The following is a 19,292-nucleotide window of genomic DNA, read 5'->3' on the forward strand; positions in this document are numbered from 1 at the left end:
CTATCATCTGACAGTTGTTTATGTTGTATATTCATCACCCAAAGTCAAATCATTTTCTGTCATGTTACATTTGTCCTTCTTTACACCCTCCCCTAATGCCGTGCACCTCCCTTCCTCCCTTACATAACCCTACCCCAGGTAACTACTGCACTCTTATCTATGTCCATGAGACTCAGTTTTCTATCCCAACTGTGTGTGAAATCATATAGTTTTTAGTTTTTTCTGATTTATTTATTTCATCCAGTATAATGTTCTCAAGATCCACCCATGTTGTTGTAAATGACACTATGCCATCATTTTTTATGGATGAGCAGTATTCCATTGTGTGTGTGTATAACATCTGTAATATGTATATATATTACTATATATATACTATAGTATATATATATTACATCTTATATATATATTACACACATATATAAATATTTTACAATATATAATATATTGCATCTTCTTTACTCAATTTTCTATCGAGGGACACTTTGGTTGTTTCCTTGTCTTGGCCACTGTTAATAATGCTGCGATGAGCATGGGCAGTGCATGCATCTTATGTACCAATATTTTCTATTTTGGGGGGTAAATACCCAGCAGAGAGATTGATGGGTCATATGGTAATTTTATTTTTAATTATTTTAGGAACCACTATACTCTCTTCCATAATGGTTGTACTAATTTGCATTCCCATCAACAGTGAACAAGCATTCCTTTTTCTCCGCAGCCTCCTCAACACTTGTTATTACCTGTCTTGTTGATAATAGCAAATCTAACAGGTGTGGGTTGATATCTCATTATAGTTTTGATTTTTTTCGCTTCTAGAATAGCTAGTAAATATTAACATCTTTTCATTTATCTGTTGGCTATTTGTATTTCTTCTTGGGAGAAGTGTCTGTTCAGATCCTTTCCCCATTTTTTAACTGGATTGCTTGCTTGCTTGTTGCTGGGCTTTGTGAAATGGAACAAAATATCACTAGGTTTGCATGTAACCATAAAAAAACCTCGAATAGCAAAAGCACTCCTGAGAAAAAAGAACAAAGCTGGAGGTATTACAATACCTGACTTCAAATTATACTAGAGTGATGATAATGAAAGCAGGATGCTATTGGAAGAAGAAGAGACAGACCAATGAAACAAAATCAGTTGCATTTCTATATACCAATACTGACATATCAGGAAGAGAAACCAAGAAAACAATACCATTCACAATTGCTTTAAAAATCATAATCAAATATGAGACATTTTTCATAGCAATATTTTTTCAGATATATCTCCTTGGAGAATACAAACCAGTAAAAAGATAAACAAATGGAATTACATCAAACTAAAAAAAATTTGCACAGCAAGAAAACCTATCAACAAAATGAAAAGGCAACTCACTGAATGGGAGGGAATATTCACCAACACATCTGATAAGGGATTAATATCCAAAAATTATAAAGAATGTATAAAACTGAACAACAAAAAAATCCAATTAAAAATTGTCCAAGGACTTGTGGAATATACAGATGGCCAATAGACATATGAAAAGATGCTCAATGTCACTAGCTATCAGAGAAATGTAAATTAAACTATGAGACATCACCTAACACCTGTCAGATGGCTATCAACAAACAAGTGTTTGTTTGAAAAGGTGTAGATAAAAGGGAAACTTTGTGCATTGTTGGTGAAAATGCAGAATGATTCAGATTTGGGGAATAGGGTTATTTTAACTATGTTGATTTTTCCAATCCATGAACATAGAACATTTTCCTGTTTCATTGTATCTTTTTCAATTTTTTTTTAATAATGCTTTGTAGTTTTCAGTATATAGATCCTTTATGTTCATTGTGAAATTTATTCCCAGGCATTTTATCTTTTGCATTGTAACTGTAAAAGGAACTATTTTTCTGAGTCATTTTTCAAAGTTTCATTACTGGTATATATGAAAGCAATAGACTTCTGTATATTGATTTTTATATACTGTGAACTTGCTGTATTGTTTTATTAGTCTTTCTATGGAGTCTTTGAGGTTTTTTATATACAGAATCATGTTATCTGTAAAAAAGTGAAACTTTCTTTTTTCCTGATTTGAATGCCTTTTATTTCTTTCTCTCATGCAGGGGAGGGGGATGTAAGGGAGGGGAAGGATCATTAAGGAAGGGTATAAAGAGGACAAATGTAAGGTGACAAAAAATGATTTGACTTTGGGTGATGGATATACAGCATAATTGACTATTCAAATGATAGAGTGATGTTTACTTGAAATCTATGTACACTTGTTGATCAATATCACCCTGTTAAATTTAATTTTCCAAATCTTGGCATCTTAACCTTCATTTAGACCTAAATGAATGCATTTCTCATTAAATATTTTTAAAAACTCACTTAAGCTCATGCTTTCCAGTGTGTCCACAATCTGCCAGACACCTGCCCAGGTTCCAGGGTCCTGACTCATAGACTGAGGATGCCCCCAGATACCTGGGAGAAGATAAGAGGCAGGTAAGAGAAGGGTAAATGGCTCTCTGTGGGACATCTCACACATTTCAGCACCAGCTTATTTTTTAAATAAATAAATCTGCAGGGTGTTCCTGTGGGGACCAGGCCAAGTAGAAACCATAGGAGATGACCTTGCACAAATATAAATGGCAGTTAACTTTAGAGCAGGGGTTATTTGGAGACAAGAGATCTTGGAGTGTATTAACCATAAGAGGAGACTGGTCTGGGTTACTTGAATGAAAGTATGCAGGATTTTTGGACAAATGCTTCCAAGAACCAGATGTCCTTTATGATTGATAAGCTGTGGGACTCTGACTCTTCTTGTGTCCTTGTTCAGGAAAGAAACAATAGACGTGCAGGGTTGGGGGTGAAATAGATGGGAAAAAAGGCTTGTGTAACTTTCTAGTTTTATCTGCTGAGCTCTGGCTTTTGGAACTCAATAATATGCAGTGGTGCTGTTTCTCAGGGCTGAATCCACCTAAAAGTATCAGCCCTCTTTCCAGTTACTTGAATCTTTGTCTTTTGCCTTGTGAGTCTGAACCGTAAAGAAATCGTAACATCTGGCATCCAATGCAGGGGTTTGAAGAGGTCAGAGTTTGCAGTCTTGGGACCATCAGACCGAAGGGTGTATAAGACTGCTCAGTAGGTAAGCGAAACCTTTGGAAGGCAGAGAAATGGGAAATTCTCATACCAATTCCTCATCAATAGAGACCCAGTTCATGAAACTACTGTAAGCAAAATGGTCTGGTATAACTGTTAAAAATAAAAATTTTCTTTATGGCGTGCTCATACAAAAAGTTATTATTCCTCTTTCTGTTTAGTCTCTTTGTAATTTAATTGTTTTAACTTTGCAACCTTTACAGTATGATTCTGAATCCTCATGGCCTCCAACTCTTCAGGTAATGTCTGGTATTGATTATGGTTAACTAAAAAACCAATACAGGTTGAGCAGTAACTGTTAAAAGGAGAGAAGCTTGAAGCATTATATCAATTGGTACAATCTCAATTAGAATTAGGACACATAGAGGAATCACAAAGTCCTTAGAATTCTCCATTCTTTGTAATAAAGAAAAATCTGAAAAATGGAGAATGTTTACTGATTTTCTTTAATGTTTTAGCTACAACCCTCTGAACTATAATTTTGTTTCTTTTTTATTCTTTGCCTGGAATTGAGGCAGGGAACATGTGTTGGATCTGACTATATAAAATATCCAGGAGCTGCCAAAATAATTTTCTTGGGGAAATTTTATTTATTCCCATCCATCGTCAGTCCCTCTGTCAGAAAATGCCCTGACTGAAATCAGGCAGGCATCTTTCTACTTTGATTGTACTCTAAAATCTCGGGTTTCTCTCTGGATTTTCTGATATATCTGAATCTAGTTTCTGTTTGATGTTGTCTAAAATGTGATTTTTAAGTCCTGAATTATGTTCTTGCGTGCAAAAATTGGAAATGCGGCTCTTATATTGAAATTCATCCATATATATATATATATTTTAAATTAGAAATTGTAAGGAGCTCTCATTTAAATTTAAATTGAATAGATTATGGATCCTTAAGACTTTCCAATTTGGTTAATGCATTGTAAGATGTGTTCAAAATTTTAAGTCAAATAGTAATTCAAGTATTAGTATTAATCAAAGTTATATGTTATACTTGTGTTTCTGTGCTGAAAATTGTCTGTTTGTGTGTAAAGATATGCTCAGATCTGTAAAACAAAGGAATTAAGTCATTTCAAGAATTTGTCTCAAGTTGCTTCAGGCAGTTGGTTGCTTGTCAGGCCACATCCTGCAAAAGGAGCCCCAAAGAAAGAGAGAATTTGGCATCTGATGAGGAAAAACATTTATCTTTTAAACAATTAAAGGAGCGACTTTTTAAAATACTTTCTGACAAGGAGGTTCGATGTAGTACTAACCCTTTCAAAACTGACCAAGATAATTAGACTCCACCTCCTCTGCTAATCCATTTGTAGATTCAGTACCTATTGTTGTACCTGAAAAACAAGCTAAGGGACCTATTTTTATAATGCAGGCTAGAGAAGAAGGGGATTTAAAATTCATAAATCCAGCATTGGAAGCTTTTTCTGTTACATTCACTCTATTTGGACCTAATCCACAATTCCCCCAAGGAGGTTTTTATACTCAGTATGACCAAATCTCTGTCAAAACTCTTAAAGAGTTAAAAATGGCTTGCTCCCACTATAGCACTAACTGTCCTTATATGCAGGGAGTGTTATCCTCCTTCATGGACTCTGAATGTTTTATCTCAAAAAATTTAGAGATGTTAGTTTGGACTGTTCTTTCAAAAATGGAATAGTTTCAATTTATGACTTAGTAGGAAAATCAGGTTTGTATTCAAGCTAATCAGAATGCTAACACTAATCTTCCTGTTAATATTATACAAGATGTATTTTTTAGACAGGGACACTTTGCTAATTTACAACAGCAATGTAGGCAAAATATAGGGGCGAGGATTTGCTCTTATCTCCACAGATACGAGAGATCAGTAGATACCTTCCAGAAGATTGAAGCCTTGGCATGAGTTGGAAATAGAATAAAGGGAGATTTGATGTCTTTGAGTCATCAGAAGAAGAAATAAAGAGACTAAGCCTAGAGCCAAAGGTTATTAGAGAAATAAAGATAAAGGCAACTACAACACAAAAAGCTGAACTGCCTACTTAGGGGCAACTGAAGAAACTTACCCAGGAGGCAAAAAAAAATGTTTTAATTAGGTCTAAGACTCCAAAAACATCCTTGGCTCTGTTTCTGGCAATATTGGTTGTTGTGTCTATAACAATAAACAGAACTAACTATTCTTACTAACTTTATATTCCTTCCACAAAAAATGTTGAATAGCCTGACATTGTGTCAAAATTATGTACATTAATCTTTAGAAAAAATTCTCCAGAAATATCCTCAATCTTTAATAATCTATTATATGAATGACATTCTGATAGTTTGTGAAAATAATGCTGAACTTTCAGTCATCCTTAAAGATGCTTCTGAAACCTTGAATCAGTATGGATTAGTTATATTTGAAGACAATTCAAACATCTTGTCATTTTACATATTTAGGGCATATAATTGAGAATTAAAGAATTATTCCTCAAAAGGTCAATGTATGAACTGACTTTTTAAAAACCTTAAATAACTTTCAAAAATTATTAGGTGATAATTGGTTGAGACCCTCTCTAGGGATCCCTACTTATGCACTAATGAATTTACTTAATATACTTCAAAGAGATCTTGATTTAAACAGTCCTGAAAGTTAACAGAAATGGTAAAACAAGAGTTATTACTTATTAAGAAATTATGCATACTGCTTATTTAGATCCAATTAGTACACATCAACCTATTCAATTAATTATTTGTCCTTCAGAACATTCTCCTTCTAGCGTCATATGGCAAAAAACCAAGACATTAGAATGGCAATTTCTGCCACATAAGACTCATAAGAAATTATGTATTTACTTAGAGAAAATTTGTGCTTTAATTACTAAGAGTAGACTTAGAATAAGGCAACTAACTGAAAATAATCCGAATAAAATTATTATGCCTTTAACAGGTAATCAGATTTCAGACAAGTGGAAGTTAAATATTGATTGGCAAATTGCATTAGCTGATTATTTTGGTACTGTAAATAATCAGTATCTTACAAATAAAAAAAATTCAATTTCTAAAAAGAACACAATGGATTTTGCCTACTAAAGTATTGGCTCAGCCAATTAAAATACTCCTACTTTTTATACTGATACAAATAAACTAGGTATCGCTGGGTATACTGGACCAGTGACAAAAGTAATAAAGACTCCATATACATGAGTTCAAAAGGCAGAGTTATCTGTTGTATTATTAGTTCTTAATGATTTTTCTTGTCCTATTAACATTGTTACTGATTCACAGTATGTTGAACATTACAGTTAAACTTATAGAAAATGTTTACATTTCAAGTGATGATTCTAAATTGCATAAATTGTTTTATTGTGGGAATGAAATTCGCCAATCTATATAACTCATATTCGTCCAGCATTACTAGGGCCTATGTCTACTGCAAATAATAAAATTGATCAATTACTCGTTGGATCAATAGAAATAGCTGCTAAATTTCATGCAGAGACTCACACAAATAAAAAAGGTTTAATGCAAAAATTTAAGATAACCAGGCAAGAAGCTCAAAATATTGTTAGAAACTGTCCTCAGTGCAGTGTTATAAATGCTCCTCTATTACCAGGAGGAATGAATTATAGAGGACAACACAGTAATGACTTGTGGCAAATGGATGTTACTCATATTTCTTCGTTTGGAAAACTATTTTATGTACACTTTTCTATTGATACTTATTCTTCCTTTCTATGGGCCACCCCTTTGCCTGGAGAAAAGGCTGATTGTGTCATTCAACATCTTATTGAAGCTTTGAATGTTATGAGCATTCCTAAAGCAATTAAAACTGACAATAGTTCTGCCTATACATCTGCTAAGTTTCAACAATTATTAGCATTTTGGAATATTAAACATACTACTGGAATTCCATATAATCTACAAGTTCAGGCGATTATTGAGCGCAGTAATCACACTCTGAAAAATATGTAACTCATACAAAAGGGGGGAAAAGGAAGGAGATTATCCCCTAGACTTATGTTACATAAGGATTTATTAACTTTAAATTTTTTTAATACAGGAGAAGATAATTTGCTGCAGACAGGCATTGGACAAAAAATAATAGTTTTAAGATTTATCAACCTGTGCATCTTAAAAATAAACTGGATCAGTGGTACCTAGTGTAGTGCAACATTGGGAAAGACGGTTTGCTTGTGTCATTGCAGAAATAGAATTTTCCATATCCGCTCAATGCTGAGATAGAAGCATTAAATCTTGGAAGAAAAACCTTAAAGGTGCCGCTGCTCGGTATTGAAAAGACTAAAATACCAAGTTGGGATCAACTTAAAAAGCTGACCTTTGAGGGTAAAAAATGCTACAAGCTACTAGAAAAGAACAAAATGCTACTAATCTGTTTTTAGCAATGATTACTTTGGTAACAATTTCGTTAAGTATGGCTGAAAATTTTAGTTATTGGACATACATTCCTAATCTTCCATTAAGTAGATTGGGAAGATAGAGCCATTCTTATTTTTGTTAATGACTCTAATTGGCTTCTAGGACCTTTTGATGATAGAGGTCCCATAGTACCTTCAGAAGAAGGCATAAAATTAGAAAATTATACAATAGGAGTTGAGGGATTACCTATATGTATAGAATATGAGCCACATTGTTTAAAACTAGAAGCTCAAGCTTGGCTCTCTATCATATGGCATGGAGGAGGGATGTCACCTCAAGCTCCACATATACAATATGGCCCTATACAATATTATTTGTTGAAAGTAGCCATGGCATTTAAACATATGTCAGCCTGGAAAAGAGAAATCTGGAGAAATTATCCTTTTAATCATACTATGTTATCCTTTAAAAAGAATGAGACACATTTTATATCTGCTTGTGTTAAATTGCCTTATATGTTTATTATAGGTGAAACCAAGTGGACAGCTGAAAATTATTCTATAACTTGCAATAAGTGTGCTTTTTATACATGTATTAACTCTTCTATTCTTTTTAATAAAAATAGTCGAACAGGAGTCTGGATTCCAGTACAGATTCATCAGATGTGACAAGACTCCCCTTCCATGATGCTGTTACAACATCTTATTAAGTCTTTGAAGTGAACCAAGAGACTAGTTGGACTAATCATCACCATCATTATGGGACTAAAAGCTGTAACCACTGCGGCTGCTGTATCTGGAATTGCATTACATCAAAGCATATACACTGTGGACTTTGTACAAAAGTGGCATAAAGATTCTGAACAACTATAGACTTCTCAATGACATATAGATAGCAACATTAATGCTAAAGTTAATGATTTAGAACAATCATTAGAATATAACTACTTTTTTGTATTACCCCTATTCCTTGGAATCATACTCATTTCCCTTGGGAAAATGTTAAAAAGCACTTGTTAAATCACGGAGACTTAACTATGGAAATTTTAGATATACAAAGGCATTTTGATGCTACTTTTAAGAATCAGTTGAAATTGATTGATAGAGAAAATTTACTAACTGCTATTTCTGATGGGATCAGTAACTGTTTCCTCTAAAACATTTTAAGATTTTTAAGGGAACTGTAGGAGGCATTGTACTAATCATCTGCTTTATATTTATTTTATTATATATAGTCAGAAGAAGAGAAAATCAGCATCAAAGCAAAATAGAGCAGCAATCTGCCATGTTATCTCTTATGCTACATAAAGTGCAAGCTAAACAAAAAAGGGGGGATATGTAGGAGACAACCCTGCACAAATATAAATGGCAGTTAACTTCAGAGCAGGGGTTACTTGGAGACAAGAGATCTTGGAGTATATTAGCCATAACAGGAGACTGGCCTGAGTTACTTGAATGAATATATGCAGGATTCTTGGAGGAATGCCTCCAAGAACCAGATGTCCTTTATGATCGATAAGCTCTGGGACTTTGGCTCTTCTTGTTTCCTTGTTCCTGAAAAAAAAAATAGATGTGCAGGGTTGGGGATGAAATGGATGGGAAAAAAGGCTTGTGTAACTTTCTAGTTTTATCTGCTGAGCTATGGCTTTTGGAATTCAATAAATATGCAGTGGCGCAGTTTCTCGGGGCTGAATCCACCTATGAGTATCAGCCCTCTTTCCAGTTATTTGAATCTGATGTGTCTTTTGCCTCGTGAGTCCAAACCTTAAAGAAATTTGTAACAAGGAACCAGGGACCCCTTATCTCTACTCTAATCACCACCATGTTTGCAAGGCACTGGAGGGGGTGTATTCAAGGTCCCTGGCACCCCTGCAGCCCAGGATGGTGGGACCTGGGGCAGACAAGAAGGTGACACTGTGTCACAGCAAGGGCAGGTTTGCAGAATTCTGTTCTAAAGCAGTGACTCAGGGTCTCCCCAGCAGCGTGCTCACAGGAATAGAGGGCCATGTTCTCTCATCACTGTCCTCTAGACTGTCTCCAGACCACCCTCTGCCTTCCTCATATACCCATGCACATGGAGACAGACAGACAGACACACACACACATACACACACCCCCCCAGTACTGCATACACATCCAGGAAAAAACAAACTTACATTTTTCTGTGGTTTTATCTTTAGAACAAAATTAGAGGTGTTTGTGGAGATCTTTCTCTCTGTACTTTCCTGTGTGAACACAGAATAAACTGTTGTGTCCTTATGAGGGGAAATGTAACTTCTGAAAAGGTCACTTGTTAAGAGACAAGGTATTTGAGTACACAAGGTCACTTACAGTAATTTCTCAACATTGCCATTGATCATAGAATTACTCAAATCCCAGAATCAGGTACACTTTTCTCCAGTTTAATATATAACACACAGCCATGAAGGGCATATCACCCAAACTCAGATGAGTTTTGAAGTCATGGTGTGTTTGGTACTAACCTAAGGGCTCTCTGATCAGACACCAAATACAAACTGTGTTATTCTCTGAAATGATGCGTTCACTGGGTTTGTTCAAATACTCTATTAATACAAAAATGTGGAAAAGAAAGGATGGTAAGATCACCAACATCTAAAAGGTTACTGCTCTGAAATACTTTTTCTAGAAAATAGGCTCATAAACCAACAAAACAGTGAAATTGGATTAAAGAAAAGTAGCCATCATGTCTCAGCACTGCTGATGGAGGGTCAAGCAAGGCTCTGTCTCTGGGGAGCTGATAGTAAAAAGGCTTCTGTTGGCATGACATATCTACCTGGACTCCTTTCTTCCCCCATTTTATATAAGAAAATTAAACTTAATGGAGTGATATTGATCAATAAGAGTACATATGTTTTAGGTAAATATTTTTATACCATTTGAACGGTTGGTTGTGTTGTGTGCCCATCACTCCACGTTGAATTATTTTTCATCACCATATATTTGTCCCTCTTTATTCCCTTCCCCTACAACCTCTTCCCCCACAACCTCCTCCCCCCTGGTAACCACTTTACTTTTATTTATCTAGTCTCTTGTAATGGTTTTTGTTCTACAGTCTTCGGGGGCATCTGGTAAATGTGCTCAGTGTGGACTTGGTCACATCAGCAGGCAGCTAGAGGTTGATGGGGAAAAAGAGCAAAGCGAGTTGGACATTATATTTTATAACACTTGGAGAGTGTGCTTCAGTAAAGAGCTTCAGCATCTCATTTAGCTTAATTTGCTAAGAGGCTAAAGTCTTCATAGGCTCACCTGCATATTTTGGAGTCTATTGTGTACTCAGCCCTTTGGACTCAATCCCTAGCCATTTGGGAGAATTTCCCCAAGGCACTTCTGGGCCCAGTGCCTGAGAAGGAGATGCTTCTGCTTTTCTACTTTAAGGCTTGCACAGTGGAAGCCAGAAGGATGGAGGCCTGTCAGTCTGACCTAGAAGAAGGATCTGATTGGTTAGTGGGAGGAAGCCTGCAAAACTTTAAGAAACAGATTGTTTAGTTTAAGGGAACCTAGTCCTTCCCAGTATCTCCTTCCTGTTTGAAAATAAGCTGACCTTGCTTATTCACTTATGGGATCTCCAAGCATTTGCCATGCTCTCAGGATGGTCTCTCAAGGACAGGCTTTGAGCAGCACCTGAATTGGACTGAGCTTTGATATGGGCCACACCATGGCACAGAATACCTTGACTTTGTTCTTTATACTGGGCTTACTGAAGACTAACCTGGACTTCTTTCCTTGGCAAGACAAATGAAAATGAGATGTTGAATACCTGTGAGCAGTCTTCTATGTCAATCTTAAATACATCTTACTGTAAAAACCCAAGGCTCATCGAGTGTGAATCTAGTAAAATGCTTTTTCTGCAACACTGCACCAGAACCACATCAGAAGTGGCATTAACTCCAGTATCAGAGCCACTCAGAAGTTTCTTTCTGCCTCAAGTCAGTCCTACAGCTAAAGGTGAGTCTGAAGTTTCCTGGACCATGGAGCCTGACTTCAAGTGATAAGCAAACACTGTTTTGCCTAAATATGTGCTTCCAGACTGTGCTTGACATTTGTGGCTTCCTCTTTCTGTTGATTGTCTTTAATGAATATGCTTGTTTTGTATTTCAGCACAGCAGACCATGAGCCCTTCCCTACATTCCAGGAAAATCAGAGAGTTGGCACTGCTCACTAATATTTCCCCGAAGGTTTAGGATCTGCAGGGATATTAAGTTTGTGCCTTTGCAACAGCCTGAAGGGGGAGCCAAGGTGATCAGTGCAGGGATTCAGGAAAGTTCACAGCACAATAATTCCTCAGGAAAGTTGATCACTCTAGTTTACTGGTGAAGGGAGAGTTAGCTGGGGTTCCCTCTCTGGTTAGAGAACATGGACAGAAAGATGCCATTAATGGCTACCCCTGCACAAGACTCTCATCCCAAGTGTGTTAATGACTTCTACACAATGGACAGGCTATTGACTTGACCGGAGCTTGGTCTCTTAAAAGACTTCTGTATCTGAATTGGTAAAGTTGAGTGCAATGGTCCTCAGAGAGAAAAATACTCAGAGTGTCTTTGTGGCTGGAGCATGCTGGGTGTACCATGACCATGATGTCAATTGTTCTCATCTGGTTCCCACACACCCCTGAGTGGACCCACCAGAAGGGGTCACAGGCAGAGGTGTTGGTAAATCATAGAAGACCAGAGACTATACATACTCCTGTTTTATGAAGTTCATGGTCCAGTTTCAGAAGCCAATCAACAGCTGCTGGTTGACATTGTCCCGTGATGGTGAACCTCTTTATAAAAACTGCCCACTTTTGCAGTGCTGGTCAACCTGGTCCCTACCGCCCACTAGTGGGTGTTCCAGCTTTCATCATGGGCGGTAGTGGAGCAACCAAACGGCACCACGATTGGCCCATCATGAAAGCTGGCATGCCCACTAGTGGGCAGGAGGAACCAAGTTGACCAGCACTGCAAAAGCGGGCAGTTTTTATAAAAAGGTTTGCCATCACAGACATAATCATAGCAAAGAAAATCAACAGTTGCTGATTGACACAGTCACAGCAAAAGAAGAAGCACAACAATACTCCCCCCTTTAACTTCTTAAATTAATTTGGTTTTTTATCCCCCCCTTTTTCTCTGGGGTGTGTGTCTGCAATCATTTATAGCACAGGAAGAATAGCACCATGCTTTCCCTGAAGATTTGCAGTAATTTCTCTGGAAATGAGACAGAGGGTGTGAATTCCACAGAAAAGCCTATAAACACCTTTGCCTAGGCCTATAGACCTAGGAGGCTATGATATCCCACAAAAGGGGCTAGATCTATAGAAATATTCCCTCCTAAAAATCATATTAAGAAAATAAAGATTGTGAGTTATGAATAGTTAGGATTCAGAGACTAAACACAAAAGCACCTTTCAGCCTTTATCCAATCCATTACTTAACCCTCCCCCCAGTCCTTTACTCATTATAGAAGAATAGAAAAACTTTCCTCTCACATACCTAGCCTTTATGTAGTGAAACGTTCTGGGAGTAATAGTTGGGATTACTAATAGATGAAAATAGTAGACAAACATAGTTTTTACTAGACAATAGGTTGCTAAGTAAGATAGAATCAACAGGGTCTTTTTAGAAGCTTGAGCCAATATTGTTACCACTGCTCAAGTTATTGTATAACTGTGCTTAATAGCTTATCACCTGATTCATAGTTTAAAGAAATGTACTAGTCTTTTCCTGGAATATTTACCCAAATTAAAGCAAAAAACTACTGTTAATCAGTGTATTCCACATACCAGTGATTGTAATTTCAATGTATTTCGCAAACCATGTAATTATAACTTAATGTATAAAAATAAAGCTATACTAGCCAATGGCAGAGATGCCTGGCAGTGAATGCTAAAAATTCAGCTCTCTCACTCATTTCTCGCTGATGCCGTCTCTTTCTGCAGGACCCCTGGATTCATCCCATGGCAGGATCCCGGCAGTCCAGGTACAATGGACCAGTGCAAAGTCAGCATGTTGGGCTGTGGAGATAAATCACTCACCTTGTTGGAACAGAAGTAACCAAGACCACGAGATAAAGATGCCAGTGATAGAATTTTGTCTACCTTGAAATATTCAATAAATCTAGGAATTTTTCCTGTGGAGAAATACCCTGTACTTATTGTCAGAGCTGAGTGACAGTTTATTGTATGTAGCAGTTTATGGGTTGTTTGTGTAGATAGTGATTCAATTAAAAAGTAAAAATATAAAGGTCATGATAGGTCAACAGAAACCAACATTCCCAGCTGTATTGTGTGCTGAGAATAGTTGTTTGGTTTCTTGAAGGAAGACAGTGTATACCAAAAGAAAAAAAAAATGTACACAGAGGAAGTGGCAATTTCAGAGTTTGGGTGAAACTACAAATGGCAGAAATTTTCATGAATTTAAGAGGTGATAAATTATTCCATGTGGAGATTCAGCTTGTTACTCCATTGCACTAGACAGGTCAATCTCATAATTGATGTTAAATATGATCATTCTCTGTTTGAGACCGAGATCCATGAGATCTTTATGGGGATCATCCATGTAGAACAGCTCTTTTGTTCCACCAGCATGACAATGTTGTGCATTTGCTCTGTGGTACATGGCAATCAGCAGTGACTTGTACCTTCTGAGCACTTGAGTTTTTGCTCATGTAGCTGGGGAAATGATGTTTAAAATTTATTTAATTGCAGTATTTATCCAAAGTAAATAAAAACACTAATTTGAAAAGGTGTATGCATCTCTATGTTTATTATAGCATTATTTACAATAACCAGCATATGGAAGCACCCCGGGTGTTCATGGATGGCCAAATGGATAAAGATTGCCTTAAACCTATGTACTCTCTCTTTTTTAGTTTCTTTTCCATTTTAAATATTTACTTTATTGATTTTAGAGAGAAAGAGAGAAAGGGAGAAAGAGAGAGACAGGAACATCAATCTGTTCCTGTATGTCCCCTGACCAGGGATTGAACTGGCAACCTCTTTGCTTTGGGACAATGCTCTAACCAATTAAGCTATCCAGCCAAGGCTAGACCTGTGTACAGTTATTAATCAGTATCACTCCATTAAGTTTAATTTTCCAAATATCTCTCTCTTCCCCTGCCTCAGCCAAGGCTCCATTGATGCAAAGTTGTACTGGGCACTGTGGATGGCTCCATGGCCTCCATCTCAGGCACTAAAAAATTGCTCCATATGCAATGGAGAAAGGGACCCCAGATGGGCAAAGCACTGCCCCCTAGTGGGCTTTTTGGGTGAAACCCGTTTGGGGCACATGCAGGAGTCTGTCTCTGCCTTCCCATCCTCTCATTTAAATAAGCAAAAATATAAAAAAGACAATGGACTAGTACTGAGAACATTTAAGACATATCTACAAATCTGTAAGATGACAGTGCTAATTTAAAAATAAAAGGGTCTTCCAAATGGAAGGCAATAAGCATTTATTTTAGATCAGTAAGTATAGCTATTTAGATTACTCAGAAAGAGCCTAAACCTTGTTCCAACAGAAGACAGAGGCACGGGGTATTTATGAGAAAGAGAAGTGTAGCAATTACATCCATAGAAGGAAGGCACTGCTATTGATGCAGATAAGCTAAATAGTGATGTTCATTCTAAAATAAGTTTTTAAGTTTCAGAGAAATAGCTAATTAGTCCAGTCATCATAACTTCTGTTTGCTTGTCATATTTATAGTGATTTGAGGCACAATGCTCCAAACCAGTCCAAAGATTATTTTGCCTCGTTTGTAACATTTCAAACATTTGGTTTTTAAAAATTAAATGTATTTGAATGACATTGGTTAATAACATTATATAGGTTTCAGTATACAAGTCTACAATATGCCATTTGTATATTATATTGTGTGTGTACCTTTGAAATTCAGAATCAGATTCTGCCTTGACATACGGGAGAAGCAATTTTGACATACAGGTAGAATTTTGTCAGTGGGCTCTCTCTCAAAGGGGGCTGAGCCAACTTCTCTTCAGCTCAGACTTTCAGTAGATCCAATCACCCTACCCCAAGAGTAAGAGGCCTCTTCACTGCATTTTCCTATGTGGGCCTGGTTCCATAGGAGCCAGGATGACTCTCAGGACCCTGGAATCAGCACCACGGACAGAAGCAGATGTGGCGTCAGCTCCTTTCTCCTCGCCTGAGCTGAGCACCCTCCCTTCCTGCATTTCCTCTCACACTGACCACACGGACACCAGTGACCTCAGTGCTGCTTGAAACACGAGGACTCCTCCCTTCATCCCCACCTGTCCCACCAAGTCCTTTGAAAGACATCGCTTATGTACCTGTTTGAAATGTTGAGGAATGAAGTGGGAAGTACTGCCCAGAGTCTGGAGAGACACGGCTGATATAAGAAACTTTGTTATCCAATACACATGACATTTGTCAATGGGGGTGGGGGTCTGAAGACCCCAATTACTGCTTGAAACAGGGACAAGAGGAAGAGGTGGGACTGGGACTCTTTGTGTCATTTTTAGTCCCATGTCTATTCCACAAAGGTCTGCCCTTCCTTCACACTCTGCAGTCTTTCTCCTGCACAAACCCTGCATGGACTGGATGTACAGGTGGGGTAAGACTGGATGCACCCATGGGGTGGGTGTGTGACTCCTCCTGTTCACCATTTCTTTGTGTGATTGTCTTCTCCCTGTTGATGACCTGACTCTTTCTCTTTTCTTTCCCATCTTAGCCCTCAGCTCTCCTGGGACAGGTTGTGAGCTGAAGTTCTGCTCCCTCAATGGACATGGGCTGGGGCTTCTCATTTGAGACCACAACTTCTAAGGTGTCAGTGGGGTGTGACAGCAGGTAGGTGAGATGCTGTGCGAGCTATAACACCTGTAGGTTCTCATGTTACTTGAGGTCACAGCACTGATGGTGAAGTTGCCTGAGAGGGTGCAGATGTGTCCTGCAGACAAAGGTGCTGGGAGAATCTCGTGACTTCTCCCTGTGCAAGTGGAAGGTGTCAAACCAGACCTCAGAGCCATACTGCAGGGCCACGATTTCTCCCCAGGGCACTGAGGGTCCTAGCTGGGCTGAGAAGGAGGGTTTTGTGTACATTCCTGGGGAGAGGAATGTTATGATGTATAGAGAGAGACCCCCATTCCACATGCCTTTGGCCCTGAGCTGAAGGACAAAGTCCTTCTCCAGAAACTTTGTCTGTGATCTCATGTTACCTCCTTTTAGTCCTTCTGGGTGGTATCTTTTATTTCCATGCCCAAAACTTTCCTTCACTCCCTCTCCCTAGACCACTGTTCCATCTCAATCTCTGCTTTAGGATCCTCTCCTGGACCCCATCACCACCAGGGTGATCAGAATTGTGAGATGACAATCAGGACCTGGAACAGGGCAGGGCTTTTCACCTAAGATCAGGATGTCCAGGGGGGTACTGGGTGTTGAGCATGAATAAGAGAGCCTCTGTCTACTGTAGCACCTGTACTGACCCTGATGAGTGTTGTTCACATGGCCCAGGGGTAAGATGGGGTTGTGCTGTTCATCAAGACACTGAGGGTGTGTGAGTCCTTGGTCTTTGTTCAGAGCAAAACTGTTCATCCAGCCTCCATGTGACACTGGAGGATCAGGCTGTCTCCAGGCAGCATCATTGGACCCAGCTGTGTCTAGAGAGAGGACTCCTAGTACTTGCTTGGGCTGAAGGGGAAAGTGGCATTTACACCCATACCCTACAGTGCCCCCTGGGGCTGCAGTGAGACTTCTCTCTGGTCCATCCCTAAGCTTCCTATCTGTTTCTGTCTCCAGAAGACTAGTGTCACTGAACCCCCATAACCTCCAGAACTCAAGTGAGCACAGGGCTTTCATTTTGGACACAAGAAAAAATAAAGCCAGGGATAGGCTACTTTACCTGTGACATTGAAATGCAGAGGGTCACTGTGCTGTGATCACACAGAAGAGTAAGAAATGGGAGAACCATAGCATCTATAGGTCCCCTCATGGGAGGTGCCCATGGTACCTAAAGGAAGACAGCTGACCACTCCCAGCATGGTTTATGGATTCCATGTGTTGGGGGGAGTCAGATCCTCTCTCCTTCAACAGAGGGAAAATGCCTGATGTGTTCTGTGAGCTGCACAAGAGGAACACGTTCCCTCCTGATGCCACCAAAAGGCAAAGATGGCTGAGAGGGAGGGGGCTCTGTAAGATCCTAAGGACAAATAAGAAGCATCACTCCATGGACTGTAGGTGTGGTTTGTGAGACATGAGACTCCTTGAAGCCTCCCTTCCATTCCCTTCCACCGGTAACAAGGAGTCCACTGTGAGAAGACCAGTTTCTCCCTCTCAAGTGTCACCACCAGGATCAGGTCACTCTCTGTACTATGCACATTGATATTCTTTTGCTGTGTGTGAGCTCATGGATTCAATGAGGAAGCCGGTCTTGTTGCTGGAGTCCAGTGGGATCTTTGTAATCCAGGACCAGGACCCCTTTTCTTTATACAGACTGTAGACATCAGCCTGCACGACCCCTAACTATGGATGGTCACAGAGTTCCCTTTAGTTACTATGAGGCCTGTAAAGCCAGTTGCCAGCACCACCATCACAGCAGCCTGGCCTGTGCAGGTTCACATTGGATTTGGACAGTCAGTAAAGAAACAACGGAGCCAAAAACTGGTGGGGCATCATCTTTAATCCCAGCTTGCACCCAGAAGGCAAGTAAAAACACACACTGGGCTCCAAACCCCACTCATTCAATGCTCACAAAGCTACTGACTTATCTGAGTTTCCTAGAATCAAAGGTTTCTAGCTCACCAGACTTATTCGCCTCTGTTCCCCATCTCCTTCTCTCTGCACAAACTCTGCACAAACTGGCTTCTCTCTCACCACTCCACCATCTTGACTGCCTCTCCTGCCTCCTCCACGTGGCCTCTCTCTACTCTCCTCTCTGCTCTCCTCTAATGCTAATCTCAGGAATTGAGAGAGAGCAAGCTCCCGGTCTGCCCCCACTTTATAGTGTAGAAATCAAAACCTTTAATCCAATATACAAATAAGGAAGTCTCTAATACAAAGTCACTTATCTGAGGCATGATTGGATTGCACCACCCCACATCAAAAAGGGTGGGAAAGGCTTAGTTCTCAAACCAAGCCCCAGGCTACAAGGATCCTGCCTGCCCACAGCCCGCCCCCAACACACATTAATATCACCTGGGTGATGGGCATCCACGTGGGCAGCGCCATCTTTAACAAAGTGAACATAATATATTTTATCTGCCCAACAAGGCCACAATCAGACCATATGGAGAATATCAGGAGGACCCTTGGAAATGCATCTGACCTCAAATGTCAGGGGTGCCCTTCTCTCCTCAGTTTCCCTAGCTGTCACCCCAATGGTGGCACTTGTCACCATTAACCCAGACCCTCTGTTTCCCCAGCTGCCCAGAAGGATTACTGAACTAAAGCAGTGGAAATTGTTGGAGGGGCTCAACAACTTGAACCTGCTTCCTTCCATAGAAGCCAACACAGGCCTGGAAGGGAGTCCCTGTGAGAACGTTCCCCTCCCACACAGAAGCTCTAGGCTTAGTCTGGGCCCCTGCGTGTTGGGATCTGATCTGAGGCTGAGTGCATCTCTCCTCCACATAGAAGTCCCGACCTCGCTGAGCCTCCTGAGCTCTGGGATTTACACAAGACCATGTTCTAAGGGAGGAGAGTACATCATCTCTCTCTTCTCCCAAAGCTCACTGAGACCAAGAATAGCGATGAGGGTGGGCAGTGTGGTGTTGCTGCCCTTGGTCCTCAGTGGTATTTATTTTATATACTCAGCTGGGCATGGGCTGTGACAATGACCCAAGAAACAGGGCAAGGAAGGTTCAGA

General features: G+C 39.3%; 1 protein-coding gene and 1 pseudogene across 1 annotated transcript in view; one reads left to right on the plus strand and one right to left on the minus strand.

Annotated features, from left to right (window-relative positions):
- Positions 1 to 19,292, plus strand: part of LOC136331896 (leukocyte immunoglobulin-like receptor subfamily A member 6) — a 153,204-nt gene that overhangs the window by 114,110 nt on the left and 19,802 nt on the right. The gene's annotated exons all lie outside the window — the stretch shown is intronic.
- On the minus strand, positions 16,163 to 17,402 carry LOC136328808 (leukocyte immunoglobulin-like receptor subfamily B member 1; annotated as a pseudogene).

The sequence above is a fragment of the Saccopteryx bilineata genome, chromosome 3 (assembly GCF_036850765.1).
Source record: "Saccopteryx bilineata isolate mSacBil1 chromosome 3, mSacBil1_pri_phased_curated, whole genome shotgun sequence".
In the NCBI taxonomy this organism is placed as follows: Eukaryota; Metazoa; Chordata; class Mammalia; order Chiroptera; family Emballonuridae; genus Saccopteryx; species Saccopteryx bilineata.